The sequence below is a fragment of the Balaenoptera physalus genome (assembly GCF_965194825.1).
Source record: "Balaenoptera physalus genome assembly, chromosome: 4".
Classification (NCBI taxonomy): Eukaryota; Metazoa; Chordata; class Mammalia; order Artiodactyla; family Balaenopteridae; genus Balaenoptera; species Balaenoptera physalus.
This window is the reverse complement of record NC_138891.1, coordinates 49,991,378-50,015,770: the sequence shown is the minus strand read 5'-3', so window position 1 is coordinate 50,015,770 and position 24,393 is coordinate 49,991,378. Positions and strand designations below refer to the sequence as shown.

The 24,393-nt window shown below is 41.6% G+C and overlaps 1 protein-coding gene across 1 annotated transcript in view; it reads left to right on the top strand.

Moving 5' to 3' along the window:
• The window catches only part of LOC309659362 (uncharacterized protein), a 78,088-nt gene extending 55,938 nt beyond the window's left edge, over window positions 1-22,150 (top strand). Inside the window, exon 3 of the mRNA XM_082459072.1 lies at window positions 22,023-22,150. The gene's annotated coding sequence lies outside the window, so the exon portion shown is untranslated. The remainder of the gene's footprint in view (window positions 1-22,022) is intronic.
• The last annotated feature ends 2,243 nt before the right edge of the window (window positions 22,151-24,393 follow it).

Sequence of the window (24,393 nt, the reverse complement as noted above, 5' to 3'; positions counted from 1 at the left end):
GTATTAGATAACTACATGACATGAAGTCCTCTGTTGAGGATCCACAGGAGACAATTTTCTCAGCCCACAGTACTAGGAATAATTGAGTTTTTCCCTGAGAAATCCGGCCAAAACAAAATCTCAAGAATCACGTAACTAGTGATTTATTTTTTGCATTAACTGCTAGGAAGCTCAGGGCCAAATTTGTGGCCTGCTTTTAAGCATGCATTTTAAAACTAGAAATTATCTATGGCTTCATCTTGTTTTTCCTAACATTATTTTCCTTTTGCCTTGATTTCTTTACTGAAGTGTTTTCTTATTGTATTATATGCATATTTTGAAGTTTCTGCCAACAATAATAAATGCATATAGATTTTCATCACTCTGGTAGTCTTAAAATTAGAAGAGGGACTTCCCTGGTGGCGCACTGGTTAAGAATCTGCCTGCCAGTGCAGGGGACATGGGTTCAAGCCCTGGTCTGGGAAGATCCCACATGCCATGGAGCAACAAAGCCCGTGCGCCACAACTACTGAGCCTGCGCTCTAGAGCCCGCAAGCCACAACTACTGAGCCCGTGTGCCACAACTACTGAAGCCCCCGAGCCTAGAGCCCGTGCTCCACAACAAGAGAAGCCACCGCAATGAGAAGCCCTCACACCACAACGAAGAGTAGCCCCCGCTCGCCGCAACAAGAGAAAGCCCGCACGCAGCAACAAAGACCCAATGCAGCCAAAAACAAATACATAAATTTTTAAAAAAATTAGAAGAGCTTGTGCCTGAAAGGCTTGTTTACACGTTGTTCAGTGGGAACTTATAAATGCTTTGCTTCTATACATGCAACTTCCTAAAGGGTAATTAGGCTCCCAGCCAAGGCATAAGCACCTGTCTAACAGTGTAATAGCAGTGCTTGTTTCAATACGGAGTTACCATTTATAATTCTTTTTTTCCGGTAGCTTAGTCTCTTCCAAGTTCAATGGTCTCCTTCTGATTTTTTCTTTTTTTCTTCTTTGAGATGGCATGGGAGTCCGGGGGTGGACAGCTTGCAGTGTCCTTGCAGTGGAGGAGTTGGGGGAGGGATCTTGGAGGGTACTAAGGGGCCACATACTGTCCTTTGGTTCTCCTGATGCCGCTTCAGGCTGGAGGCTCTGTTGGCTTCCCATGTGGACGCCAGTCCTATGATCTGCTCACCCAGAGTCCCCACCTGCTCACTCAACATCTGACACAGCAGAGCCCCTGAGGTTTGGCTGTCCCTTCCCTGGCTTAGGTGGCCCTCACTATAGCCCTTGACCACAGAGTTATTTTTGCCCTGGCATTGGTGACCCACCCTAACAAGCTTCCCAGGCAGAGTCTCTGCTACTCTAATGTTGCCTAAGGGGATGCAGGCACCTCCTTCCACACCACTATGGGTTCCTCAGGAAAGCTAGCTCAGGCTCTCTCTCTGCCTGGCCTCTTGGCACTCTGAGGTTGTTCCAGGGCACCTTGCTGGGAAGTCTTCTTCCAGGAAACCACACGAGATGCGCGGAAAGCGTGCTTCTGTGTATAGCTTCCCCTCTACTCATCTAACACTGTTCTCCTCTCCTGGACCCTAGAGTACTCTGGGCGCTCCTGGAATCAAAAGCTAGGCCACTCTCTTCCTGCCTTGCTGGGACTTTCCTGATGTACAACTGTGAGCAGGTCCTCCAGTCCTGGCTCTTGTTATGCTAACCAACAGAGATGATCTGGAATTAAGTTATCCATTCTCTCTCCACAAAGTCTAGTTTTAAGGATAAAAGTCTCAACTAAGTAGATGAAAAAAAGGAAGTGTGGGACTCAAAGCCAGACCACCCCAGCGTCTTTGGTGATGGGAGTTCTCACACACGTTCCACTCCTGTGGCCATGAGCCTCATGACTCTGCTGCTGAGGGGTCATAAGTGGCTGCTGGCTTTATAGCTTCACATTTTTGTATCATCTCCATCTATTTAAAAAAATAGGGGGCTTACCTGGTGGCACAGTGGTTGAGAATTTGCCTGCCAATGCAGGGGACACGGGTTAGAGCCCTGGTCTGGGAAGATCCCACATGCCGCGGAGCAACTAAGCCCATGAGCCACAACTACTGAGCCTGCGCGCCTGGAACCTGTGCTCCGCAATAAGAGAGGCCGCGATAGTGAGAGGCCCACGCACCGCGATGAAGAGTGGCCCCCGCTTGCCACAACTAGAGAAAGCCCTCGCACAGAAACGAAGACCCAGCACAGCCAAAAAAAATAAAATAAAATCAATTAATTAATTTAAAAAAATATATATATATAAAGTTAGCTTTCAGGTTTTATTACTAAAGTTCTTACTGACTTACTGTCAGTGACTTATCTAATTGTGGTGAGGATACACTGAAAAATAAAGATTGCTTTAGAACTATTTTATATCCTCACTTGTTTTGATGCTGACACACTTCTGATCCACCATACACTTGAAATTATTTTCTCCTGTAGTGCTGAGAGATCTTTTTCCATAAGATAAGCATGTAAGCATAGAAACAGAATGTAACATGATTAATTTCAAGAACACTTTTTCCATGTAAACAAAACACTTATAAAGAAAGAATAGGAGGGCTTCCCTGGTGGCGCAGTGGTTGAGAGTCCGCCTGCCAATGCAGGGGACACGGGTTCGAGCCCTGGTCTGGGAAGATCCCACATGCCGCGGAGCAACTGGGCCCGTGAGCCACAACTACTGAGCCTGCACGTCTGGAGCCTGTGCTCCGCAACAAGAGAGGCCGCGACAGTGAGAGGCCCGCACACCGCGATGAAGAGTGGCCCCCGCTCGCTGCAACTAGAGAAAGCCCTCGCACAGAAACGAAGACCCAACACAGCCATAAATAAATTAATTAAAAAAAAAGAAAGAATAGGAGATATTCCTTCTTCATCTGTTGTTCCCTTTCTTTGTCCAGAACTTCTATGGTGATTATTTCATGATCTAAGGAAATTGTGAAAACTTCACATCTACTGAGTTTGTAAAAAATTGGAACCTCTAGCTTAATAAGATTGTGATTCTTTGTTAAAAATATGGAGACTTGGGACTTCCCTGGTGGTCCAGTGGGTAAGACTCCACGCTCCCAATGCAGGGGGCCCGGGTTCGATCGATCCCTGGTCGGGAAACTAGATCCCACACGCATGCCGCAACTAAGATCTCACATGCCACAACTAAAGATCCCACGTGCCAAAACGAAGACCTGGCACAGCCAAATTAAAAAAAAAAAAAAAAATGATAGCATTAAAAAAAAAATGATAGCATTAGATACGTTCTTCTGAAATTGTTATGTGCTATTTTATAATGCTTCTAACAATTAATAGAATACTGTATTTGGTATAAGCTTTGAACAAATGAAAGTATTTGCTTCTGGAAATAATTGAGTTGGAAATAACAAACATATTTTCCATCAATTTGCATATATTCATATCAATAAAGTATATTATTTTTATAATGGCAATTTCATTCAATCAGTGAGCTTTGGTTCATCTCTTGCTCATGTATATCATACAAGTGGACAACAGTTTGGAAATAGTAAGATAAGAAAGACAATCAGCAGAAGTTTTTGTTTTTTTCAATACTAGTTTTAATTGTTATTTTCCTTAATTTCCCTAATTTTATTTTATTTTTTTAAAGATCTTTTTGATGTGGACAATTTTTAAAGTCTTTATTGAATTTGTTACAATATTGCTTCTGTTTTATGTTTTGGTTTTTTGGACGTGAGGCATGTGGGATCTTAGCTCCCCGACCAGGGATCAAACCTGTACCCCCCTGCATTGGAAGGCAAAGTCTTAACCACTGGACCACCAGGGAAGTCCCAATTTCCCTAATTTTAGAAAGTCTCAATTTCCTTAATATTCCCATTCAAAAATAAGATTACTTATTATCTTATTACATAAAATCTTACTAAGATTTAGAAAGCCATGAACCCTGAAAATAAAAATAATACTAAAAAATTATTTCCTGCATTGCAAAGTACCTTAAAAATATCATTTGATCTTAAATAGTGATTTTTAATGGCCATAAAATGCCAAGCACGATGAGAATTGTATGCTGGAAACATGGCTCTTGCTTCTGGCTTATAATCTATGACTTTTTTTTTCTTTCCAAAAGACCCTTGTTTTCTGCTACATGAGTCCTCTGTTACCCCCCCCCCCCACTACTGATATAGCATAAGAACAAGAATGACAAATAACTGACAAGGTATAGGAAAGAAAGCAGTCTAGGAAATAGAAAGAAATGGCATTTCATCTTCAAACAGGAAAATTAATTTAAAAGGATCATTAAAACAATTGCACTTGTTTGTTGATGGTGATACTTTCTTTGGTACCAAGAACACAGGATAAAAACTCCTCCAGGGAATTTGAATCTAGATTACTTGACCATACCACAAACGCTTCTGGAATTGAACACATTTTTGTTATGTGGATATTAATTGTAATGAAATTCGATCCCCCCAAATTATTTGCATTTCTCTAAATAATAAAAGTATTTCCAACAAAAAATGACCATGAAAAATAAGAACTACAGTTCCTGTGCTCTTATAGTTTTATTTATAAAATGTTGAGCTCTTGTGCTGAGTGTCACCATGATTCACGGGTAATATATTTTTACTGCCATTAGAACACTTGCAAAATTAAGGTAGAATTACCTCAGTTGACTGCTATTAGCCAAAGCTCCAGGATCCAGTGCCAAAAATAAATCCCCGTAATGATAGACTTCAAAAGTTGGACAAAGCAGGCTTTTAAAGATCGGTTTCCGGAAACTAAATATTACTTGCTGTGACAAAGGGCCTATCATTAACAGATATCTAGCACAGACCATTAAATGGACAGATTCCTTTTAACAATGTAACAATGTTTATAGAATTAGCGTAATAACACTAGTGATACTTTTTTCTCTTAAAGTCTTCTTCTTGGTAAAGAGCCTCTGTAGTTTTACAAATATTACCCCATTCATACTTAAAACATCTAGTTTTTTTTTTAGAAGGCAGTAAGAACATTTGATCAAATCCTCCAAAGGTGCAGTAACTGTATTTCACACACGGCGTATCGTTGATGAAACCAGAAGTGGTCTTGGGTTCCCTGACTCCCCTCCAGTTTAGTGCTCCGACTCCTGGCCTGAGCAGTACCCTGTTTCAAAGCAATCTCAGATGTCAATATTTTATCCTGTTTCAAAGCAATCTCAGATGTCAATAATGAATCAGTTTTATGAGTGCCACATGGCATGAAATATCTTTTTTTGAATTGTGGTTTAATACACATAACATAAAATCTACCATCTTAACCATCTTTATGTATACAGTTCAGTAGCAACTTTATTCACATTGTTGTGCAACCAGTCTCCAGAACTCCTTTCATCTTGCAAAACGGAAACTCTATACACGTTAAACAACAACTCTCCATTCCCCTTCCCCCACCTCCTGGCAATCACCATTCTACTTTCTGTTTCTAGCATTTTGACTATTCTGGGCACCGCATATAAGTAGAATCATATTGTATTTGTTCTTTTGTGATTGGCTTATTTCACTTGGCATAATGTCCTCTAGGTTCATCTATGTTGTGGCATGTATCAGAATTTCCTTCCTTTTTAAGGCTGAATAAAATTCCATTGTATGTATATACGATCTTTTGTTTATTCATTCATCCACTGAGGGACACTTGGTTACTTCTATCTTTTGGCTATTTCGAATAATGCAACTGTGAAAATGGGTGTGCAAATATCCCTTTAAGACTCTGCTTTCAATTCTTTTGGAAATATACCCAGGAGTGGGGGATTTCTGGATCATACGGTAATTCTATTTTTACTTTTTTTGAGGAAATTTTATACCTCAATAAAGCTGAAAAAACATTTATAAATACTGAAAGAATATTCCCTCAATTTTTTATGCTATTCTCTAAGCAATGGCTTAGAGACATGATGCACTTTTAAAGTTTTCGTCTGGATTATTAACATTTTCTCCATCATCTTATTAAGTCTACAATCAACAGAACATATCGAGCACTGATACAAAGCATTTTCTGATTTCCACAGCGTTCATACTCTCACCACCACTGATTTCAAGCCACACCATCGCTGAAGGGGCACACAGCAGCATTATACATTGCTTCCACCATTCTGATAAGTAGATGTAAACAACCTCAAAAGCACAGAAAATAGTAAAATGTGGTAAAATAATTAGCAAGCGCTAAGTTTTGAGTATGTATTACCTTATTTTTAATATAATTGGTTCAGTAGTGTGTGTCTATAACTTGATTTTTAATAATAGCTATGTTTAACAGCAAACTTGCAAAATTCCTAAAAATTTAATAATCACTATTGTGAGTTGGTACAAGCTGGCCCCAGCACATCACTGTTTAGACCACTTCTGCTCTCAGCCATGAACAGTCCTTCCCTCCTCCAACAATGTAAGCATTTTGTTTGGGTTTCTAAAACAGTGTATAACTTTAGCCTTTCCTTAAAAGCTTTCAAATAAGTCTCAAATAATTGGTATTCCAAGTCCTTCTAAATCTGGGCCCTGTACACCTAACCACAATGTTCCCACACCTCGTTAATGTGAACCTTGCTGCACTTGCAGTGGAGCCGGGTGCCTCCCAGCCCTGTCTTCACACAGCCCTTGCACATTCTTGACTCTGGGCCCTGCATCCTCTCAGTTTCTCTGGAAAGCCTTCCCCTATCCTCATACAAGTTCATTCCCTCCATCAGGGCCCAGCTCCAATTCCACTGACTCTACAAAAACTTCTCTAGCTACCTCAGTAATTTCTCTCACCACTTTATTATACTTGCAGCTTCCACCATAAGATGCACCTCTTAATGAAGTATTATTTCGTACTGATCTTTTATTGTTGTCACATGTTGTTCTTAATTTCCCAATTAGAATGTATTGGAAATGTATAACATCTTCAATTAGAATGTAAGGAAAAGACTCATGTCTTATACCTCCTGAGTATCCTTCCTATATGTATGCATATACTCAAAAATATTCATTGAGCATCTACCATATATCAGGGGCTATGCTAGGCATTAGGGATAAATTTGTAAAAGTCTTTGTAAAGGAACAAGACACAGGTTTATCTTTGCCTACCTCATTGACAAGGCACACACTAGGAATTAAAAATAATTAATTAGATTAAGTTTGGGGGTAAAGTATATAAACAGAACCACTGAATTTCAGAGCTAGCAGGGATCTTAGACCAGGGATTCTCAATGGGGACCGTGGTACCTCCTCAGGGGTTTTGTGGAACCCAATGGAGGGTTTTGGGTTGTCAGGTTGTTTAGAGGATGCTATGGCATTTCTGGGTGGTTCCAGGGATAGGCAACATCCTGCAATGTGTGGACAGTCATGCTCAACAAAGAATCACATTGTTTCGTACACAATTTTAAAGTGTTTTGCTGGGAATTTATGAAGATGAATTATAATTAGCAGAACTTAGAACTGAACTCCACTTTACATGAAGAACTTTCTCTTATATGGTTTTTGGCATACACTGAATTTTCCAGATATTCAACTAGGATGTAAGTTGAGGGAAAATCGCTTTCTTCCATTCAAAATTTTTTTGAGTTGTTCATCATTCCAAAAATAATCACATCATAAACAGCAATGCCCTTCATGCCATTTGAGTCACTAAATCAACAAATCATATTCTGCATTCTTAGTCATTATATGTCTACATCTCTCTCTACAAAATCTTACAACATGCTAATCTGTACAATATACTAATTTAGTCCTGATTTCAAAAAGTCGAGTACTTTAAAAACTCAAAAATATTACATTGACTATAAATAACAACATATTAGACATAATTTAAATATGTTGATATAATAAAGTATTAAATAAAGTTATGTAAACACACATAAAAATTAAATAAAACATTTTCAATATAAGCGGGTATAAGAGCTGACTTTTCATGTATCTTACAGTGTAGTTGTGCTGGAGTATTTGCATGTTAAAATACATATGACTTTTTTTATGTTGTTTTCCTTGCTTTTCTCCTTCATATTACCCTTAGGACATTAGCTTGGTTTTCTGGAAGTGTGTAAGCAGGTTATATAATCCAGGAATTCCACGTCAGGATGTTAAGGGGTGTTCCAAAATGTTTGTTATGAGAAGGGGGCTTCGGGTCTGATGAGGGTGCGCACAGCAGCTGCAGGACCACACAGACTTGAGATCGCTCCGAGTGTTTTTATCTCTGCTGCGACCCTTGTTTCATTGCTGTGGGGTTTTGCTTGCCCTCCTGCCCTCCTTGAGAGCATCTGCACCCCGGGGATAGGGTCTGTGTTCTCCTGAATCCGAGAGCATTAGGCACACTGAGGTCAGGTAGCAACATGCATGATGAAATGGATGTCGAAATCATGGTGACTGTAAAGCACGACAGAAATTTTGGCAAATAAAGCGAGAGCTTGCCTGACATGTCACCTACAATGTAATTTTAAAGACAGTCATAAGGACAGTATCTTGGAAGGATAATAATGACTAAAGGAAATAATGTCGTTGGTGTTGGGTGTAGTTCTAAGAACTGGAGTTCAGACCCCAGGGGAATCAAGCTAAGTTTTAGTGCCTCCTGTCCTTGCTTCCTCGTGTCAGAACCGTGTTTCCTACAACAGAAGGGAGGTTTTAAAATTCATCACCTAAAGGAAGGTTCTAAATACCTTGTAGCTTTGAGTAGGTTTGGAAAATGATTAGAGACGAAATGCTTGAAGACGTGTGTAGGAAGTGTTGAGGGAAAAACAGCCTGGTCCTTATAATTATTCAGCTGACACACACCACTGCAGCTTCCCCAGGCACCACCCCCTGCCCCCATCACCAACACACAAGAACACTTAAACACCTTAGTCACCATTTTGCACAAGCGCTGTTCTGTCTTTGCAGTGTCCCCCTCTCAGGTTTCCAGTCAAAAATGCAGCAGAGGCTCACCGAAAAATTAATAATCAAACGTACCCAATTTTTATCTAAACAAAATCACCCTTGACACAACAGGGACAACCCCTGACCAAAGATAGGTGCTTCGTGCTATATCTTGGGGTCATAAACCCAGGTGCTCTCAAATGGAAAAAGAAATACGCTTCAGAGGGAAAACAAGCTGCAGCTGGTCTCCGTGTGGATTAACCAGGGACCGTGATTTCCTCCAGCTCCCCCACATGGGGAAGGCCCAGAGGAGACTCTGGGGCAATCAGGGACCAGCCAGAGAGCCAAGACCAGTCAGTCAAGAAGAGGAGAAGTGAATTGCGAATACAAGCAACTGCTGGCATGTCAAGTGATTTTTCTGGGATGACATATATAATAGAAAAATAAGTAATTTTGCCTTTTTGTCCCTAGGGTTAATGCATCAGTTTTTCTTGTTACTAGTTTTTCCTACTTTCTATTCAACTGCTGTTGCCCTTCTAAAGACACACTGTGAGAAACAAGGGTGAGGTATTATCTTTTCCATCTATTAGTGCAAAATGGTATTTCTTCTCTATGCCTGCCTCAGCAACCATGGCAACAGCCTTTCTAGCTGGGCATCTGCAGCTGGAGTTTCACCCTATCACTCATGAGTAAAAGGCTGACTGTGTCCCTGTTCTCAATTAGAGAAAGCTCCTTCGGATCCAAGTCTTTCCAGCCATGCATTTTGGGACACAATTCCAATTTTGTGGACATTGTGTCTTATTTTGGTGAGATGGATGAGCTAGCCATACTCCATCAAACTGCACCCCGGGGAGCAGATGCTCTCAAGGAGGGCAGGAGGGCAAGCAAAACCCCACAGCAATGGGAGGTGTGAAGAGAGGGTGACTATGAAATGTAACATTGGAGAAAGCACCTCCATCTTACAAAATGCCAAAGAAATTGGGCAGTTCTGCCCTGGCCTTTGGGAGAAACATGCCAGCATGTTTTTCATAGGATAACACTGACCTCAAAGTGCCAATCTGAGTTTAGAGAGAGGAAATTCTTCGTCCATAAATGCAGGCAGCTAGGGCCAAAAGGGTTATCAATGTTCCTTCAGCAGAACAGAGCCTTAGGACACAAGGATACCTCGGACTGAATACAAGAATGATGATGATAGCTAACATTTATTGAGCGCTCGCTCTGTATTAAGCCCTATGCCTTGTACTTCGTACACATTATCCCATGTATTCATCACAACAGACCTGTGAGGCAGGTACTATTATTACTTTCATTTTACAGATGAGGATGCTGAGGCAAGGATACAGATAGGCTCCCATTGCTAGTAAGAGAACTGGGATTTGAACCCAAGTCTGTCTGGCTTCACAAGCTTCTCACCTTCACACACAGCCTTAGGTGGGAGTTGAGTGGATTGGAGCAGAACTCCCTCTTCCACTCCCCATCTCCACCCCCAGGTCTGAGCCATTGGAATTTCTGGGCCTTTTCCTGGTTCTCCAGCCCCTGGTCCTGTCTCCCCAGGTTACTCATTTTTTTCTTGCAATTGAGGTCTCAGTATGCAATTATTACTATTGTGTGGTGACCTGGAGCATAACCGTCTACTCTCTGAAAACACAAGGTGAGCATAAGTTCCTTGAAGTTCTCTGCTAATGATGCTTGGCACTCTTCGGCTAAAGGAACATGAGTCCATAGCTGTCATCTTTCCAGCTCTAGTTTTGGAAGCACTGTGATTAAGAATGCAGCCGATCCAGCTGGAACTCCACATATCTGAAAGGGTAAGGCTTTCCTTTGCTTGTTTGCTCTGAGCACAGATTCCAAACAGCAGGAATGATGGTTATGTGAAGATGTTTCTCACACACTGAGAGCTGAATGGACACCTGGTTTGCACATTGGCCATGGGAAATCTTGAGTATCCTGGCCGGTTACTAGGACTCCCGTTTGCATGAGACCCCCTCGGGGTCTTGGGAAGTGGGATAGTGAATTTTGGGAAGTTACAAACTCCTAGAACATCAAGGTGAGTCTTCAACAAAGATGTGATGAAGGCTGCCTTTGATTTAGGGGGACTGCGGTACCCTGAAATGCAGAGGATGTATCATGTCTTGAATGAAGGAAGGAAAATTGATCCCTGGAGAAGAGTTCAAGGGCAATAGAGGAGAGGTACGCTATTACTTGCCCACATTTCTCTAGATCTGGGAGATATATCCCAAGTCCCTCAAACAAGTAGGCTACCTTTTGAAGGAGGGCTTAAAGAATGTAACAGCCAGTATAAGGCCAGGCCACTGGAAGTTAGGCCAAAAACACAGTGTTTGCTGGCAGGGGAGAAACCCTTCTATAGCTTTAAGGATTATTGCAGTGAAAGGAGAGAGATGAGCATCATATTCCAGTGACAGGGAGGTAGTAGCCACAAACCCAGGCCACCCAGAGCTAGAACAGGCAACATGAACCACAGCTTCATCTGCTGAGAAAGCTTCAGGAGCAAGACCAGGAAGCCTGCCTTATAGCCAATAGGAAAAGGAAGGAAAGCCTGGGGCCTTGGAGTCCAGTGGCTTCCTTGGAAAACTCAAGAGTTTTCATCCCCAAGGACAGGGAGCCTGGGAAAATAAGGGTCACCCCCATGTTATGGGTTGAATTACATCCCTCCAAAATCTATATGTTGAAGTCTTAACCCCCAGTACCTAAGAATGTGACCTTCCTGGAGATAGGGCCTAGTAATCAAGTTAAAAGGAGGTCATTAGGATGGGCCCTAATCCAATGACTGGTGTCCTCATAAAAAGGGAATTTGGGACACTGACATGTACACAGGGAGAACAGCATGTGAACATGAAGGCAGAAATCAGAGTGATCTTCCTACCAGCCAAAGTAAAGATTGTCAGCACACCACTGCAAGCTAGGGGAGAGACGTGGAACCAATTCTTCCTCACAGCCCTCAGAAGGAACCAAGCCTGCCCAAACCTTGACCTTGGACTTTTAGCCTCCAGAACTGAGACAATAAATTTCTACTGTTTAAGCCACCCAGTTTGTGAATCGGTTATGGCAGCTGTAGGAAACTCATGCATCCAGTTAAGCCCTCAGAGCACCAGGTATTGGAACATTAATATCAAGGAATGAAAGGGACAGCAGTTCTCACTATCACGATGAGGTTATGCCCCATAAATTGTGTTCTCGGTCCAGGCCGTGTTTTGGTGAATGACTAGAATATCTTCTCCCCTGAAGTATAAGTGTAAATCCTGTAAAATACTATATACACAAATATTCATTCAATGAACACTTGCAGGCACTATTACATGCCCAGAAACCATTAACATTTTAAAAACATGACAAATAAAATTGGGTTAAACACTCAGTTGTCTCCTTTTTAAAATATTCTGATGAATGGATCCATTGAAGCCTGTCTCCAGCATTGCTGCTCTGGCCAGGCCTCCAGAGGTCAGATAGGGATGGAGAGGAGCACTGACTCAGCACATCTGGATGAACAGCAAGGTTTCATTTATTTCAACAACACTTTATGGTTCCTGTATGGAATATTTAACTGAGAGCACTAAGTGCTACAGGATTTCCCTTTCTAGAGTGGAAATCCTGTATAGAACAATAATCAAGATAATCAAGGCCTCTTTTTCTTGGCTTTTCCTTAGAGGTGAGATTGGTCCATTTCATGTAATTTTGTTGGATTCCACTAGAGTCTTTGAAATTCTTGCTTCTGAAGAACATTTTCTTTGGTATGCGGTTTAGAAATACAAAGGGGGATGGTGGTTGGACATAAGCCCTAAACAAATCTTTTTATTGTGGATAATTTCAAACATATACTAAAGGAGACAGACTAGAAGGATGATCCTGAGTATACCAATTATGTCGCTAAAACAATTGGAAACTTGTGCCTACTCTTGTTCCAGTGATGCCGTCCACTTCTCCTTCCCCACACTGGTTTATACTGAAATAAATGCCAGCTATGATATCATTCCATCCACAAATATTTCTCTAAAAGAGAAAGACCTTCCAAAAATTACAATGACCCCATTACCACACCTAAAATAATAAGTCTAAGTGGCATCTATTGCCCAGTGTTAAGTTTCCCTGATGGTCTTACCACTTTTTTTTTTTAAGTGTTTTTGTTTTAATTTAATTTAATTAATTAATTTATTTTGGCTGCATTGGGTCTTCGTTGCTGCACGCGGGCTTTCTCTAGTTGTGGTGAGCGGGGGCTGCTCTTCATTGTGGTGCACGGGCTTCTCATTGCAGTGGCTTCTCTTGTGCCAGAGCACAGGCTCTAGGCATGCGGGCTCAGTAGTTGTGGCTCGTAGGCTCAGTAGCTGTGGCTCGCGGGCTCAGTAGTTGTGACTCGTAGGCTCTAGAGCGCAGGCTCAGTAGTTGTGGTACACAGGCTTAGTTGCTCTGAGGCATGTGGGATCTTCCCGGACCTGGGATCAAACCTGTGTCCCCTGCATTGGCAGGCGGATTCTTAATCACTGTGCCACCAGGGAAGTCCCTCTCATCACTTTCTGAAAAGTTGATTTGTCTGAATGAGAATCCAAAAAATGTCCACTTGTTGCATTTAGTTTGTGCCTTGAGTTTCTATTAAGCTGTAGGTTCTCCTCCCCCTTCTTTTCCTTCAAAATAGATTTAAGAAAACAGGTTATCTCTGTTGAGTCTCCCACAGTCTGGTTTTCCTTATTGTATTCCTATGGTGTTAATATGTTTCACAGGCCTCTGTATTTCCTGAAACCTTGTTATGAGATTTAGATGCTTGATCTGATTCAGATTCGATATTTCGTCAAAGATGGTATTGGATCTCCCACCAGGAGGCACATCATGTTCAGTTCTCTCTCTTCTTGTGATGTTAGTGCTATTGATAGTCAGAGCCTAGATCTTATTTCATTTGAGGTTTGCCAAATGATATTTTAAGTCTACTATTCCTTGAGTGTGAGGATACAGCTCATACAGGAAAGGCAGGTTCAAGCTTTATTCTTTTCCAAATATTTAGTTGGTTCACTAACATTCTCCAAAGGTGACCAATGAGATTATTTTTAAAATGTCATTATGCTTTTTATAATAAATTTATTTAATGTTTGTCTTAATGCTCAAATTATTCCATCTTTGGCCAGTTGGTGCTGTTTCAAGTTGGTGCTTGAGTCTTGCACATAAGATTTTTAACTACTTTTGGGAAAAGGGCATAGACACTCTTTCCAGAACTTTCACTCATAGAGCAGTGGTGTCCAAACTTTTTTACTGTTAACTCTCATTAGAAAATATTTTCAAGTATGAATCACCACTGTATGTTTATTTATAAATTATACACATGTACTATTATTTAATATATTATGTGCATAATAACACCCCAAATAGAAAGTTTAAAGGATGAGATGAAGCTGAAATAAATAATGTTTTAAAAATCATGGCCACCTAGGAGATCACTGGATATGGCTCTCTTAGCCAATATCTTGGCAATGGCAGGGAGCTCCACCTTTGTCTGGTGAAAGCCAGCCATCATAAAAGAGACTAGGCTGCTGGCCTCCAATACTGGGGCCTGGAAAGCTCAGTCCAGTTTCCTGCCAAGAGTCTGGCCTTGAGCACAGCTGAGATTCCTAAAGTGTCCTGGCACCCCACCCGGCTCTTTCAATGTCCAACAATCTGGTGAGCAGGCCTGAGATGGGTAAATGTTCAGAAGAGGAGACACACAGGCTGGCTTCATAGATATGGAAACAGAATCATATTCATCTCTCCGAGAAGGAAAAATTTGAAGTTAGAAAGTGTGACTTCCTTTGAGAAAGGAATCAGCTGATTAAAAAGAATTGATAAAGCAAATTACTGAAAAGTACTTTTTCATTGCCTTCCTATGCTGATAAACGAAGCCAAAGGATAAACAAATATTTATGACTCAGGCTGCTAAACAGAGGACTTGTTTAAGTAATCTGGTTGAGACAAACTCTCAAAGACTCAAGTAAAGATTCTGCTCCATCACGAGTAACAGATTTCCTCAGTTGTGCTTTTATGATATTCAGTTTATGAGGACTCTCTTACTGCCAAATTGTTTTGATATTCAACTAAATTGCAAACCTTCATGCTTGTCAATAACTCTGAAACATGTTTAGAAATTGTGAAACATTAATAAGTAAGGCTGGTGTTGGAAGTAATGGTGGTTTATGCAAGGAGCCTGTTGTTATCTCTTCAAGGTGTCTGAATATAAAATCAACTCTGATATTTACAAAAACAATCTTTTGTTCTCCAAAACAATAAAAAAAAGTCAGAACAGCATCTGGCTTTTGAAATGGTGCCCACATTCCCTGCCTCTCTTTTGTAAAAGTTTAAAAGCAAACCTGGATAAAATAAAAATTTCTCTTTGACAGTTTCTAAATTTGAACATGGAATTTTACTCATAATTTGCAATTGTAGCAAAGAAAGTTAAGAGCTGAAAGGACCTGAGAGAGTAAGATCATCTTTAAGAAGAAGCAGAAACTTCTAAATGGTTCATCACCTGAAATTTTACTCTAATGAGTTAAGGGTTGCTAACCCTAGAAGAATGCAAATATGCCTAGGAAGCAGAATATAGGACTGCTAACATTTTGGGTGAATCAGTCAGTTTTCCTACTGATTGAAGCGACCCAGGCAGAGAGAGTTGGCAAATTTTTTGTGACAATCTCTTCAAGAGATGGGAAATTTTTTCACCTACTGACTTTTTTCTGTACAAACACTTAAGCCCTGTTTTTGTAATGCCAACCACTCTTACTGAAAAATAAAATTTGACCAATTTTAGCATCTATACTAGAGATTTATCCCAAAAGTTCAGTTCTCAAAGTTGGAAACAAAAGGCCTGAGCTTTTTATTTTGTCACAATCACCTTCACCTTCAGGAGGGCTGGCTACCTCTTCAATTATGTGATGATGACCCACCACCCTTACTGCTTCATTTATAAAATACATTGGGATTCTAAAAGATTTTTCTACAAATGCTCACCACCACCAATTTATCCAAAAAGGAGACAAGTAAACTACATCATCATGGAAAAATCTCCTGTTCTGTGTGATTTCCCAGCTGGATTAAGTACTTAGAGGCCCTGGGCGGGCAGACAGACGTTGAAAAGACAACTGTGCTCTATTATGTAAACAAGTAAAAACAATTTCAAACTATAAAATACTTGTATGGAATCCAGCAAAGCATTTGTATTTCCCATGATGACCACTTCAATTTATTTTTCAAATATAAAATATCAAATTTTTTTAAAAAAAGGTTTTTTGTTGCTTCTCTTTTTGCTGATCAGCATGTGCCTGATCTTCTCCTCGGCTGACCCAGTCCCACGTGTTTTCGTCACAGAAGACAACTTGCTACATAAAGCTGGATTCGTGTCAGGATTTCAGTTTCTTGGGAATGGGTTTACCAGTTAATAAACAAGTTTTTATTAAGCATTTGCTAATGCCCAGTACTGTGCTGAGTACTGCAGGGAACTCCAAGACTTATAAGTATGCAGGTGGTATTTCATTCCAAGTGTTTATAACCTGGGAAAGAAAGGTGAGTACGTGAAAAATGTCAGTTGTTACACAACATGGATCTGGAATTGAGTATCTGGGAGACACTCTGGAAGAAAGTTGGACTTGTGGTGTTTTTTTTTAAATTACTTAAATTTTATTTTCTATTTTGAGTAAAAATATTCAAAATTCCAAATTCAAAGTTCCAGAGATATTCCTCTCTCCCCTATCCTTCAACTCCAAGTTTCCTCCTCAAAGGCAATTGACATTACTGCCTTTTTGTATATTTTTTCAGAGATATCTCATGCATATATAAATAAATGTGAGTAGATATTTTCTCTCCCTTTGGAGTTACAAATTGTAGCTAGTCTGTGCCTTGAAACACAGAGGTAGTATGGTGTAGCAAGCTATCAAAAGCTAAGGCTCTGGGTGGGGGGCTGAGAGCAATAGATGAGGGAGATTAAGAGGTACAAACTTCCAGTTACAAAATAAATGTCATGGGGATGAAATGCACAGCCTGGGGAATAGAGTCAATAATCATGTAATATCTTTGTATGGTGACAGATGGTGACTAGATTTATTGTGGTGATCATTTTATAATGTACAGAAATACTGAATCAGTATGTTGTGCACCAGGAACTAACATAGTGTTGTAGGTCCATTATTCTTCAAGAAACAAACAAACTCACTCACAGAAAAAGAGATTAGATTTGTGGTTACCAGAGGTGGGAGATGGGGGGAGGAGGAATTGGAGGAAGGTTGTCAAAAGGTACAAACTTCCAGGTATAAGATAAATAAGTCCCAGGGATGTAATGTACAACATGATTAATGTAATTGACACCGCTGCATGTTATATATGAAAGTTGTTCAGAGAGTATATCCTAAGAGTTCTCATCACAGGAAAAAACATTTTTTTTCTTTTTCTTTTCTTTTGTATCCTTATGAGGTGATGGATGTTCACTGAATATACTGTGGTGATCATTTCATGATGGACATAAGTCAAATGATCACGCTGTACACCTGAAACTTATACAGTGCTGTATGCTAACTGTATCTTAATAAACTGGAAGGAAAAAAAAAAGCTGAGATTCTGGAGCCTGTGTTCCAGTCTTGGCCCTGTCATTTTTCACCAGTGTGACCTTGGGCAAAAGTCACTGAGGCAGTTCACCGATCTCTAAAATGGAGGAAAGTATGAGTATCTGCCTCTTAAGATTGTTAAGGATTAAATGAGCTAAGGTATATTAAATGCTCAGAACAGTGCTTAGCATGTAGAAAGCACTGTAATATGTTAGACGTTACTATTTTCACATAATATGTCTTGGAGTTTGTTCCTTATCAGCATAAACAGAAGACTCTTATTTACAATTGCTTAATGTTCCATTGAAGGACATACTATATTGTGCTTGGCCTTGAATGATGAGCAATATTTAGAAAATTAGGAAAATAGTGGTGTTATAGGGCATCAGGAGATAGAGGAAAAGTAACAGGTTATCACTACGCACCTTCAATTGGCTAATTTTTATTTATTTATTTATTTATTTATTTGCCGCGCCTTGCAGCTTGCGGGATCTTAGTTCCTGGACCAGGGGTCAAACCCAGGCCCCCTGCAGTGGAAGCTCGGAGTCCTAACCATTAGACTGCCAGGGAATTCCCTAAAATTTAAAAGACTGACCATACAGTGTTGGCAAGGATGTATGAACAAGTGGAACTCTCTCACACACTGCTGATAAGTAGGTAAAATGGTGTGATCATTTTGGAAAACAGTTTGGCAGTTTGGCAATTTCTTATGAAGTTAAACACACATCTGTCATATGAGTCAACCATTGCGCTGCCAAGTATTCACTTGAGAGAAATAAAAATATATATTTGTTACTGGCAAAGCCCAATGGGTCCCTGGGGAAAAATAAGATGGTATCTATGTGATAAGGTCTAACCTCTTCTCTTGTGCTTAGTCTAGTTTCACTTGCTTTTAGGGGGCCGTGTGTAGTGGCCTTGCGCCTCACACATCGGATTAGGGTTCCCAGCACAGAACTGCTGCTCCTGACACCCCAACTTGGCAAGCTGTGTACAGAAGTGCTGCACACGACACCTCAATTCAAGACAGTGACTGCGGACCGCGTGCAGACACGCTGCCCCTGGCACTTCAGTGTGAAGTGCCGTGAGCCACAGAACTTCGCCTGACCTGCAAGCACTCAGCCCTCCCTCTGCTCATGAGAACCCCAGGAAGCAACCCAGCCCAGGGCCTTTCAGAGAGAACGTGTACTTCAGAGCGTGAGCTCCCACCTCTCCATTCTTTGATCGAAGAATAAAGCTTTCCTTTGCTTCCGAACCAAACTCAGTCTCATTCTACTGGCATGAGGTACACCAGGCAGGAGGATCCTTCTTGGGACCTAGCTGAAAAGGGTCCGTAACAAGTTCTGGCGACCACGAAGGATGGACTGTGGCCTTTTCAGCCGCACCTATCCACCAGGCTCCAGGCTCAGCCCGGCTCCAGAGGGAGGATGGCAGAGGTTTCGGGAGGTTTGCATAAGGATGACTGACTCTGATCTTTGAGTTCACTCTGATGGGGTAGAACTTTGGCAGCCTTTGGCCAAATTCAGAGCAACTCTGCCCAGCATCCCAATACCCAGGTGTGGTAAGCACACAGCGTGGCTCCCAGAGTCATCTGGACTGCACCTCCTTGAGGGGATCACACTGTGGCAGTGTTGGGGACTGGAGACTGAAACTCACACGTGTCTGCCCACTGCCTCTGGCTGGCTTCCCACGTTACCAGACAAGACGGAGGCAGGCAGTCTTGCCCACTGTGTCGCCGGTAGTGCTGGCCTCTCGGCCCCTGTACAAGGCAGCAGCAGCTGCAACAGGGCTTCTTGCCCTCCTTGCCAACCTCCAGGGGTCAACAGTGCATTCTCCATCATCACAGTTTGGTAAAGTAAAGTGGCCTGCTGCGTGAGTCAAGAGGCTAGATGGGGAAAAGGCCCAGGTAATATAGACTGCCTGACAAAACGGAATGAGGGCACAGTATCTGAGTTCAGGAAAAGGCACTAGGGACGCCTGAGTATGAAAGGGCCCTAGGTACAAGACCGGTGACTTGACCGTTTCTGGTCAGTGACAGTCTCCCTGAAGTGGGCTGGGAAGCCCCACGAGCTGCTCGCAAGACCAGGAGCCCCATTATCAGGAAGGCCTGTGAGCTGCTGGCAAGAACAGGAAACACCCACCGTCTGACCTCTCCCTGATGTCTTTTCCTTCTAATCTTCCAAGCTCCTTCCCCCTTCTGCTTGCGAGGCAAGCCTTGGGCGATTCTTTATCAACTGAGGTTCCACGGACACTCCTCCTGGTATCAACCCTCGAGATCTGGGGAGTACCCTGGTGGGGGGGAATCCCTCATGCGTTTAGCTCTCACTTGGCAGGAAGTCTAAAACTCCTTTCCAGCTGAAAGAAGGAAAGACACCCGCCTCAGCTAAGCTGCTCTGACCTGGAGGCAGTCCCGTCTTCAAGCACCGACTGAAAGTCAAGGGGAGCCCCCAATCAGAGCTCACTCCTATTTGGGTCTCTTGAGGAATCCATTAACAGTTTGGTGCTGGTTCCAAATTTCCCAAACTGGAAATCTTATTTGGGTCAAATCTTGTGGCATTTGCGTACCAACAAATCACTCCAACAGCCCCGATGGTAGTTGGAAAAAAGTCATAGTAAGGGGTTGAGGGAAGATCCAGAGGGGTTCCTGAATTTGATTAGTGGAATCTTTTAGACCCATGACCCACATGGGCTGACATCTAGAGCCTCCTCAATGTACTCCTAATGGGGGAAGAAAAGGCCATGGTCTTTTAAAAAGCCTGAGAGGAAGCAGACAAAGAATAGAAACAATGTAGGTCATGTTATTTTCAGACCAGGAAGTCAAGGGGTCTCAGATAACAAACGCAACTGGGACCACTGAGACAATGGATAAGGGGGTAGAAGGCAAAGGCTAACCAATTATAAAAATATGATCCTAAAGGGAATCCAAGCAGCAGGAAAGACACCTGTCAATTAGAATAAGATAAAGGAAATCAATCAAGAGCCAACGGAAAACCCTTTGGCATTCCTAGACTGCCTCAGGGAATGCCTTTGAACATATGCTACAACTGACCCTGGGTCATTGGAAGGGAATGCAGTCCTGAGGTCCTGTTTCATTTCCCAAAATGCCCCCGACATCAGGTGCAAACTTCAGAAACTGGAAATAGAACCAGATACCTCTACCCCTTGCCTGGTTGAGGTTGACTACCAGGTGTTTAATAACTGAGATATAGAGGAAGAAAAGTCAGAAGATAAAAAGGTGTGGAGGCAAGCCCACGTCCTGGCTGTTGTCCTTCAATGTCAACTGGTCACACGGGAATCTGGACTAACTGCCCAGACTCCACTGAGTGACCCCAAGTCCCCACCGAGGGATAACAAGCCAAGGAAACTAGGACCTAATCAGTGCCCGTGTGCCACGTGTAAACAAGAGGGACACGAAGGAGAATGTCCTTGCCACTCCCAAAGGGAGACAGAAATGGCAGATCCTGGCCACTACCCTTGAAGGCAGATGGTCCAAACAGATGAAGAATGATGGGGCCATGGGGCTCCTAAGCTGGCGCTCCATCTGGCCCCCGAGGAGCCCTGGCTAACATTGGACATAAGGGGAAAGCCTGTCAAATTCTTAGTCGACACCAGTGCCACTTACTTGGTTCTGAAGACCAGATCAGGCAGACTCGATTGCAAGAGTTGTAAACTTCAAAGGGAAGTAAGTCAAACAGAGATAGACAAATATCATATGATATCACTTATATATGGAATCTTAAAAAATGATACAAATGAACTTATTTACAAAACAGAAATAGACTCACTGACAAAGCAGACTCACTGACAGAAAACAAACTCACTGACTCACTACCAAAGGGGAAGGGGAAAGGATAAATTAGGGCTTTGGGAATAATATATACACACTACTATATATAAAACAGACAAACAACAAGGACCTACTATATGGCCTTGTATATTATATACTTGAATACATACTATATTCAATATCTTGTAATAACCTATAATGGAAACGAATCTGAACGAGAATACGTATACATATGCATAACTGAATAACTTCTGTACACCTGAAACACTGTAAATCAACTATACTTTAAAAAAAATTGTTCCTCTGGATGTAGAATTCTAGGCCAACAGTTATTTTCCCTCAAAATTAATAAAATATAATAAAATTAGTTTTAAAAAGAGTTGTAAAATTATGGGGGTAACAGGGAAGGCCCAAGACCAGGCATTCATAGAGCCATTAGACAACCCAGTGGTTACTATAAAAACCTGTCACACACTAAATCCTGCCACTTTACTACCTACAGAAACAGGGTCCTTGGAACGTGATTGTGTAGAAACAATAGATACAGTCTATGCCAGTTCCCCCAACCTAGGAAGCGAGCCTCCCCAAACTCTAAAGAGGAATGGTTCATGGACAGGAGTCGTTTTATGAGGGAGGGAAAAAGGCTGGCAGGATACACAGTAACCTCCCAGACTCCAGTAACAAAAAGGATTACAGAAGATGGACAAGCGTCCCTGAAAAATGACGGGCAGGACAAAAGACAGAGGAGGGATTTGTCACTGCCAAAGCCCATTAACAATTCCCGGGAAATAAAAACAGCATCTGGGTAATAAAATAAAGTCTCACCTTTTTCTTTTCCTTTGTGTTTAGTCTAGTTCCACTTGGTCATAGGGAGCCGCGAGCAGAGACCTCGCACCCAGCACTTCAGACCAGAGTTCCCATCGCAAAACGGCAGCACCCGACACCGCAGCTCCAGCCGAGTGCAGAGACGCTGCGCACACCACGTTAATCCAAGATGGCGGTGGTGGGCTGTGCGCAGAAGGGCTGCGCCTGGCACTGATACGAGTGAATGCCACGAGCAGCACATCTGCGCCTGCCCAGTGAGAACTCCACCCCACCCGCCCCCGCCCCCGCCCCGCCCCGCCCACTCCACGAGATCCCTATAAAGCAGCCACGCCCAGGGCCTGTTGGCCTGTTGGGGAGAGTGAGTGCTGCAGGGCCGAGCTCACATCTCTCCATTCTCTAATCAAAGAATAAAGCTTCCCTTTGCTTCTAAACCGAACTCGGTCTCCTACTGGCACTGGCGACACTGGGCAGGAGGGCCCTTGTTGGGGCTTGACTGGGGAGGGTTAGTAACACGAGGACTTGTACGCAAGTGGACATAGCAGCTTTGTTTTCAATTGCTAAAACCTGGAAACAGCCCAGTGTCCACCAATGAGTGAGTAGAATAAACAGGTTCTGGTGAATCTATACAGTAGAATACTATTCAGCAATAAAAATGGACAAACTAACGATAAATGCAACGTGGATAAATCTCAAAATAATGTTGCAGAAGAGTATATACTGCAATGAGTTCATTTATATAAAATGCTAGGAAATGCAAACTAATCTATACTAAACAGAAAACAGATTAGTGTTTGATGAGTGGATGAGTGGGGGTGAATTATAAAAGGAGACTGGGGGGGATGATGAATATGTTTATTAACTTGTGATGATAGTTTCACAGGTATGTACATGGGTCAGAACCCATCAAATTATGTGCTCTAAATATGTGCAGTTTATTGTGATAAAATATACCTCAGTAAAATTGGGGAAGGAAAAAGAAAAACTTGTATATATTCAAAACTAAAGGGTTAGAGTACCCATAATAAGCTAATAGAAAAACTAAATTTTTTTAAATATCCAAATACAGTTCATTTGAGTATGCATACAAAAATAGCATAATACCAAATAACCCCCAAATCACTTGCATTTAGTTCTGTTTCATGCTTTCCCTTCCTTGCTCCCATACCCAAACTGAGCATGTTCGTAGGAGAGGAAAAATCTTTCCTTCTACCCTTCTGTGGTCTCAGCTGGGTCTCTACAAAGACAGATTAATAGCAGAAAAACAAACAGAAGTTTGTTAACATCTCACACATGCATGGGAAAAACTTGGGGAAAGAGAAGAGTAACTAGAAAAGGTGGCTTAGAACTCCTGCTTTTATAGCATTTTCAACAAAAAGCAATAAATTTGTAGAGAAATGACAAGACAAAGGAAAGCAGTTTTAGGTTTCCAAGGGTGGCAAACGGTGGGAAGGTAAACATATAGGAGGAAAATAATGGAGTAAGGTTTGTTTGCAGATTCCTTGGGTTGTCTCTGGGCTCATAAGAGTCCAGAATCATCTCTAGTAAAGGAGAATTTATATCCTGCCTTTAGGCAGAAAAGGTGGACAGTATAGACAGTTCTTCCTCTGTTTGCTTCTTCTTAATTGCCTTCAGCTCAAAATAAATTTATGTCAAAGAGGGGTATTTGGGAGTGACATATTCTGTTTTCCTCTACCTTCTTTACTCAGTTGGGGAATTTTTTTCTTTTAATTGCTTTGTTGAGTCACTTAATATTTACTTATTGAATTAAACTGTTTTTTTTTTTTCCTTCAGTAGGTGATGGGAAAGAGCTTGATTGGGATGTGTGTGTGTGTGTGCGTGCGTGCTCTTCGAGGTGGGATGTGTGGAGAGGTGGCTAGTAAGTGGCAGGGCTATCTCTATTCAAAGCTGTTTCCCTTACACCAGTGATTCTCAAATTTTTTTGGCCTCAGGATCAATTTTGCTCTTAAAATGTATTGGGTGCCTTAAAAAACTTTTGTTCAAATGTAATGTATGTCAATATTTACTGTGTTAGAAATTAAAGCAGAATTTCAAAAACATTTATCAATTCATTTAAAAATAACAATGAACCCACTGCATGTTAATATAAGTAAAATATTTTTATAAAAAAGATATTTTCAAAAAAAGTTAGAAGAATGGCACTGTTTTGCATTTTTGCCAATCTCTGTAATGTCTGGCTTAGAAAAAGACAGCTGGATTCTCTTCCTTCTTCATTCAATCTATTGTGACATCACATATCATGTAGCCTCTGGAAAACTCCACATGTCATGTACAGTCATGAGAGCATAGGAGTGAACAAGGCAAATAACATCTTAGCATTGTTAAAGTGAGAATTGTTTTCACTAAGGACCTCAGTGAGAGGGTTCGGTTTTTCAAA